General features: G+C 46.1%; 1 long non-coding RNA gene across 1 annotated transcript; it reads left to right on the forward strand.

The window, feature by feature from the left end:
- Positions 1-3111: 3111 nt before the first annotated feature.
- LOC138984386 (uncharacterized) lies at positions 3112-7201 on the forward strand. Its single transcript, XR_011461646.1, has 3 exons — positions 3112-4211; positions 5159-5234; positions 6880-7201. It is a non-coding gene; the product is annotated as an uncharacterized lncRNA (long non-coding RNA).
- Positions 7202-7533: the final 332 nt, after the last annotated feature.

Here is a 7533-nt window from a genome sequence, read left to right on the forward strand (position 1 = left end):
CACTCCTCACTGATGTGCCCGCTGCCCAGGCAGTAACTGTTCAGTCTGGCATTGCTTTCTCTTCTTCCTAAAGCCTAATATCACAAGGAGTCCTGAGCCCTGAACCCAGTCCAGCCTCTGGGACAGAAGAAGCTGTGCTTTTATAAACCCACACTACTGCAGGTTCTATACAGGCAAGTGGTTCTCCAATTCCTCCCCTTCCCCAGCAACTATGTATCAAGCCAGAGGACTGATCTCACTGGTAAAAGGTGTTTTGCAACGGTCACTGCTCCACTTTGGGCTGCCAGCAGTCTGTGGATGGGGGGGCACCAGAGGCCAAGAAGGTGGCGAGCTGCAGACATGGACACTGATCACATGTGTGTGTTAATCACTCAGTTGTGTCCGACTCTTAGCGATCCCGTGGACTGTAGCTCACCAGGCTTCCCTGTCCATGGAATTCTCCAGGTAAGAATACTGAAGTGGATTGCCACTCCCTTCTCCAGGGGATCTTCCCTTAGCCGGGGACTGAACTCAGGTCTCCCACATTGCAGGCAGATTCTTTACCATCTGAGCCACCAGGGAAGAGGGGGATGGGAAAGTGCTGGCTGGCACTGCCTGGGCACACCCTCAGAACCCTGATTTCTCTCCTGTGTCCCCCAACCCACCTCAGCAGTCTGGTGCCAGGCTCTCCGTTGCTGGCTGACCCCCATCACCCAGCTGCCCCTGGCCACATTTATAAAGGACGTCTCTCCAGGAGTCCTCTCAGAAAGGGGGTGCATAGCAAAGGGAGGCCTTTCATCCAGAATTCTCACACTCACCAAAGGCTTCAAATTTGGATTTTAAAAGTTTTATCTTCAAAGATATGCTAATAGGGCTAAAAGAAGGAAACGATCATCGGCTTTAAATTTCTGCCAGACTTTGGTACCATGCCCGTAAATTTCAAAAATAAATCCTTCTATTATATTGTGAATAGATGATCACACTGTTTTGTGTTTTAAATTTTACATGTGGCACAAGCCTTCATTTATTAAATTTTTAAAATATGTCACAATTTTTGAAACCCTATTTGGACATGCCTTTGTTTTCACATCACATCTACTTCTGCTTTATTGACTACGCCAAAGCCTTTGACTATGTGGATCACAACAAACTGGAAAATTCTTCAAGGGATGGGAATACAAGACCACCTTACCTGCCTCCTGAGAAATCTGTATACAGGTCAAGAAGCCACAGTTAGAACTGGACATGGAACAACAGACTGGTTCCAAATTGGGAAAGGAGTATGTCAAGGCTGTATATTGTCACTCTGCTTATTTAACTTATATGCAGAGTACATCATGAGAAACGCTGGGCTGGAGGAAGCACAAGCTGGAATGAAGATTGCCAGGAGAGATATCAATAATCTCAGATATGTAGATGACACCACCCTTATGGAAGAAAGTGGAGAGGAACTAGACTAAAGAGTTATGAAGACTCTTTAGAGCCTCTTGATGAGAGTGAAGGAGGAGAAAAAGCTGGCTTAAAATTCAACATTCAGAAAACAAAGATCATAGTATCCGGTTCTATCACTTCTTAGCAAATAGATGGGGAAACATTGAAAACAGTGATAGACTTCATTTTCTTGGGCCCCAAAATCACTATAGGCAGTGACTGCAGCCATGATAAAAGACACCTGTTCCTTGGAAGAAAAGCTATGAGAAACGTAGACAGCATATTAAAAAGCAGAGGCATTACTTTGCCAACAAAGGTCCATTTAGTCAAAGCTATGGTTTTTCCAGTAGTCATGTATGGATATGAGAGTTGGACCAAAAAGAAAGCTGAGTGTCAAAGAATTGATGCTTTGGAACTGTGGTTTTGGAGAAGACTCTTGAGAGAGTCCCTTGGGCTGCAAGGAGATCCAATCAGTCCATCCTAAAGGAAATCAGTCCTGAATACTCATTGGAAGGACTGATGCTGAAACTAAAACTCCAATACTTTGGCTACCTGATGTAAAGAAGTGACTCATTTGAAAAGACCCTGATTCTGGGAAAGATTGAAGGTGGGAGGAGAAGGGGACGACAGAGGATGAGATGGTTGGATGGTGTCACTGACTCGGTGAACATGAGTTTGAGCAAGCTCCGGGAATTGGTGATGGACAGGGAAGCCTGGTGTGCTGTAGTCCATGGTGTTGCAAAGAGTAAGACACGACTGAGCGACTGAACTGAACTGAACTTGTTTTCACATGCCCAGAGCCTCAGAGGATGAAAGTGTCCCAGGCCTCTCTTGACCATCAGCTGCTTTCCTCTTGGTGGACAGTAGGAAAAGCTGTTCCCTTTCCACATTGCTGTTTCAACCTTAGAAAATCTAAGGTGTATCTCCCTATTTCGTTACAGCACTGACCTATGATGGAAGAGGCCTTCAAGGTTTAGGGATGTACAGTTCTGGATAGTCCCTATTCTCTTGCGTTTCTAACAAGTTCCCAGGTGAAGTGATGTAGGTGGTTCAAGGGCCACATTTTGAAAACCACTGTCCCATGGACAGAGGAGCCTGGTAGGCTGCAGTCCATGGGGTCGCTAAGAGTCGGACACGACTGAGTGACTTCACTTTTCACTTTCATGCATTGGAGGAGGAAATGGCGACCCACTCCAGTGTTCTTGCCTGGAGAATCCCAGGGACGGGGGAGCCTGGTGGGCTGCCGTCTATGGGGTCGCACAGAGTCGGACACAACTGAAGTGACTTAGCAGTAGCAGCAGCAGTCCCAGGGAGATGGGCTGGGAGGGAAATGTGAGTGAATACTCAAAGATCTAGTTCTTTCTTTTTATAATTTTTTAATTGGAGGAAAATTACAATGTTGCATTGATTTCTGCCTTACAACAACGCGAATCAGCCCTAATTATACATATATCTCCTCCCTTTTGAGCTTCCCTCCCCTCTCCCCATCTGACCCCTCTAGGTCATCACAGAGCACCAGGCTGGGCTCCTGTGTTGTATAGCAACTTGTTCCCTAATAGCTCATTTAGTAAAGAATCCACCTGCAATGCAGGAGACCCCGGTTTGATTCCTGGGTCGAGAAGACTGCCTGGAGAAGGGATAGGCTACCCACTCCAGTATTCTTGAGCTTCCTTTGTGACTCAGCTGGTAAAGAATCAGAGACCTGGGTTCAATCCCTGGGTTGGGAAGATCCCCTGGAGAAGAGAAAGGCTACCCACTCCAGTATTCTGGCCTAGAGAATTCCATGGAGTGTATAGTTCATAGGGTCACAGAGAGTCAGACATGACTGAGCAACCTTCACTTTCTTACCAGCTATCTGTTTTACATGATAGTGTATATATGTCGATACTACTTTCTCCATTTGTCTAGTTCTTTCTTATTCTCAAACTTTGCTGTTGGCTTCAGAGGCGGGGAACCCTAAGCACCATAACTGCCGCTGCACAGAAAACCCAGGTGGGATTGATCTGAGTCCGGAAAGCCAGAGTCTCAGGCATGGACCTACAGCAGAGGAGCTAGAGGTCTGATCAGCTGTGTCCAATGAGAATATAATGCAAGCAACAAATGCAAATCATATATATTATTTCATGTTTTCTATATATATTAAAAATTAAAGCTTAATTTTAACCATATATATATTTAACCTAATTATCCAAAATGTTATCTTTTTGATATGTCATCGACATAATTATTAATGAGACGTTTTACATACTTTTTTTCGCACCAAGTCTTGGGACCTGTTCTGTGTTTTCCGGGAGCACGTGTGGAGAGTGCACGTCTACATTCACCACGTACTGGGGTCACCTGCCTCTGAAGAAGAAGGCCTAGGGCACGGAGGTCAGCAGGCAGGTCCCTCCTTCCTGTCCTTCCTAGAGCCTCTAGAATCTGTTCTCCACATCTGAGAATCTTTCCTGTGTTCCTCGTCATCGCTGCTTCTGGAGAGCACGAGCAGGCGAGTGGGCCAGATCAACTCTGCAGGGCTCCTTTCCTCGCGTCTATGTGTCTGAAGTCAGAATCCAAGAGAATCACGCCTCCCCGCCACTTTCCAGACTGAACCATTGACACATATGAGCAGAGCCCTTGGGTGTTGATGGGGAGAAGATGAAGCTTTGGTTGGGGAGAAATGGATATCTGAAATCGATTGAGACAGAGAGCAGAGGAAGAGCTGTGGTTGGCCTGAACAGTCTTGAGTGTTGTTCAAATGTTGCCAGCGGGTGTGAGCTGACACTTCTAGGAATTCCACTGGCCGAGGATCCCAGAGCACAGTGGGTATTTTTTGTTTTGTTTTGTTTACAACATTGAGTCCACAGCCATTGTGCTCTGCCCATGGCATGGTGCCTTTTCTCCAGTTGCAGTCATGAAACAGGCAGGTATTGAGTGCCCACTGCATGTGCCAGTATACGGGGGAGGCAGTTGATTATAATTATTTGGATCACGTGTTTTAGAGCCAGTCAGGCCTGAGTGCATATCTCCACTTTTGCAGTGTGATCTTAGGAAGTGTTTTAATCTCTAAGCCATGGTTTCTTTGTTTGCAAAATGGGGATAATAACACCTATACCACAGAAGTCCCGTGAGAATGAAGTGAGGTGATATATGTCACTTCTGACCTCAGAGCCTGGCTCACAGGCATTCAGTGAACGGCAGCAGCTGGGACTGGATGAGGTGAGCAAGGTGTACCGTGTGGAGCTCTCACCACCATCACCACTGTTGCTCTTAAGTTATTATTGCCATAGTAGGTGCCCTGGGAATTACCAAGCTGCATGAGGCATGATCCTTCCTCTCCAGGAGCAGGGGGTCCCTGAGGGGAGAGAAGATGTACACACAAGTGAGCCAGGGATGAGCTAGGTGTGATGATTGGGAGAGGAAGGAGAGATTGCTTCCATCCAGGAATTCAGAGACTGTGTACATGAGGAATGGATGAGAGGGCTGCTGGCAGAGATTGAGGAGAAGGACAGTTTCTGGAGAGAAAGGCTCAATCAAGGCCACAGAGGTGAAGAACTGTGCTCAGGGAGAATTGAATGGCTGTGATCCTGGCACATGGAGACAACTCAATGAGACTGGTCAGAGGCTGGTTGCAGCCCATTTGTACAGGTCTTACATGCCAAGCAATGGCATCCAGACTGTGTTTGGTAAAAAATAGAAAACCATAGACAGCATCCCAGGAGGGAATGACAAGAGTAATGATAAATACTTTTTTTTCCTTTTGAAACAGGGAAGTTTTGAGAGTCAGAATTTACTGACATTGCCTGGTCAAAACTGAACACGAATCTTCATGCCTTGAGATGCAGGTAACTTGTAAATCATGTCATCTGTTACCACCCATTTGCAGTCCTACTGCCCCAAAGGAACCCTGTTAGCAGTGGGGTAGGCAACCTTCCAGACTTTCCTCTGTACAAAGACAACACACAGAGAGGAAAAGGCTTTAACCAAAATTGGAGCATACCAAACTCACTGTTCTGTCATTTACCTTTTTATTGTAACTGACTCCCCAGTCCCCCTCCTCCAGCCTTTAGTAACCACCACTCTACTTCCTATTTTTATGACCTTAACTAATTCAGGAACCTAGTATAGATGGGGATCATTAGGTATCTGTCCTTTTGTGATTGGTTTATCTCATTTAGCATAATGTCTTCTAGGTTTAACTATGTTATAGAATGTCAGAATTTCCTTCCTTTTTAAGGCTGAATAATATCTCGTTCTTATATATATTACTTTTTTTTTTTTGGCCCATCATCCCCTGATGAACACTTGCTTTCATCGTTTGACTCTTGTCTGTTATGTACTTTAAACTTATATTGTGGGCATGTTTCCATGTGAGTTCCTATAGAACCAGCTCATTCTTCTTCATACTGCCTACTGTTCCATCGTATGGAAGTGACCAATTGAGAATCCCACAACCAGCTAGTGGTATGATGAGGATTTGAACCCAGTTCTTTCTGGCTCCAAAGGCTGAGTGCTTTTCTGTGCTCCAGGAGACGTGAGGGATGTGTACATTTTGAGCCACTATGTGGCCAGAATGGTGTTAGGCACATATAAAATAATGGGATACAACTTGACTGGGTTCTGAAAGGATTTTGAAAAATTAAGTGATGGGAGTGTGTTGAGGCCAGATCTAGTCCTGATTTAGGAAACTTCCCACGACCTAGTGATGGCCAGTGACACTCAGATTGATTTTTCCATTGCTGAAAGGAAGTGGAAGTGATCAGAGAACATAAATAACCTAGTAAAGCCAGGCAAGACTGTGTCTTCCCGTGACACAGTTATGGCCAATTCTTGGTCAACACTGACCTGTGCCCCTCTCAGTATGGCTCTGCTGCTGCTGCTAAGTTACTTCAGTCATGTCCGACTCTGTACGACCCCATAGACGGCAGCCCACCAGGCTCCCCCGTCCCTGGGATTCTCCAGGCAAGAACACTGGAGTGGGTTGCCATTTCCTTCTCCAATGCATGAAAGTGAAAAGTGAAAGTGAAGTTGCTCAGTCGTGTCCGACCCTCAGCGACCCCATGGACTGCAGCCTGCCAGGCTCCTCCATCCATGGGATTTTCCAAGCAAGAGTACTGGAGTGGGGTGCCATTGCCTTCTCCACAGTATGGCTCTAGAATAGGAATAAACAGTAGCATCTTTAGGCCTTGTCGCTCATCTGGCCCAACCCTTTGTTTTAGGCGAGGAGGGAACTGGAGCCTGAGAGAAGGCCCCATTCCCTGCCGGCACCTCGAGGGTGTGGCTGCTGGCTACTTAAGGTGTTAAGGTACTCCATATTGTTTCCCATCCCAGTTTTACTGACTCGTAGTCACTCTGTTGATGGTGGAAACTTGTGCATTATTTTTGTTCTTCATTTTTCCTGTACACATACATTCTTTCAGCCACCTGCCTGGCTTTATTAAAAGTTATTTATGGTCTCTTAATACCTCTACTTCCTTCTTTTTCTTCCAGCAATGGAAAATCAATCTGAGTGTCATCCCCTCAGAGGATATCCCCTGAAGATGGCTGGAAACGGTGGATTTGTCACCCAACTTTCTTCCCTTCACTGATCAATTGGAATTTCTTCCACGGGCCTGAGCCCCAGTGTTATCTCACTGTCTGAATCCAGGCAGGCCTTGCACTGACTTGCCAAGTATCCATCACTTTGTCTTCCTGTCATTGGCTGATCTGATCTCTGCACTGATTAATTAGTTTCAAATCCCTTCCTATTGATCTAGTAAAATTGACTTCTTGAATTCGTGATGGGAAATTCTGAGAGTGTTTCATTTAGACTCTGAGGGGCATCTTTTTTTAATGTCCTGTCAGAGACTTCCCCTGGGATCGAGTCATTGTCCACTGTGCAGTCTCCTGAACCACACAGAACAAATGCGGAACTGGCGGAGGTCCTCTCCCTGCTGCTGAGTCTGGGAGCTTTTACAGCAAGCACTTCTGCCTATTCATGGGGCAGGTTTCTGTATCCTCTCACCAAAGGCACCTTGGACCACTGTCTTTCTACCTCTCGAGATTCTCTGAGCTGCATCTAAGCATCACAGCTTAGCCTTTCAGGGTGGGGCCTGCTTGCCATCCACCCATGTCATCTGGGGCCAGAACAGAGCCGCTTCCCCC

This window comes from Bos mutus, chromosome 21 (genome assembly GCF_027580195.1).
Source record: "Bos mutus isolate GX-2022 chromosome 21, NWIPB_WYAK_1.1, whole genome shotgun sequence".
Taxonomy (NCBI): Eukaryota; Metazoa; Chordata; class Mammalia; order Artiodactyla; family Bovidae; genus Bos; species Bos mutus.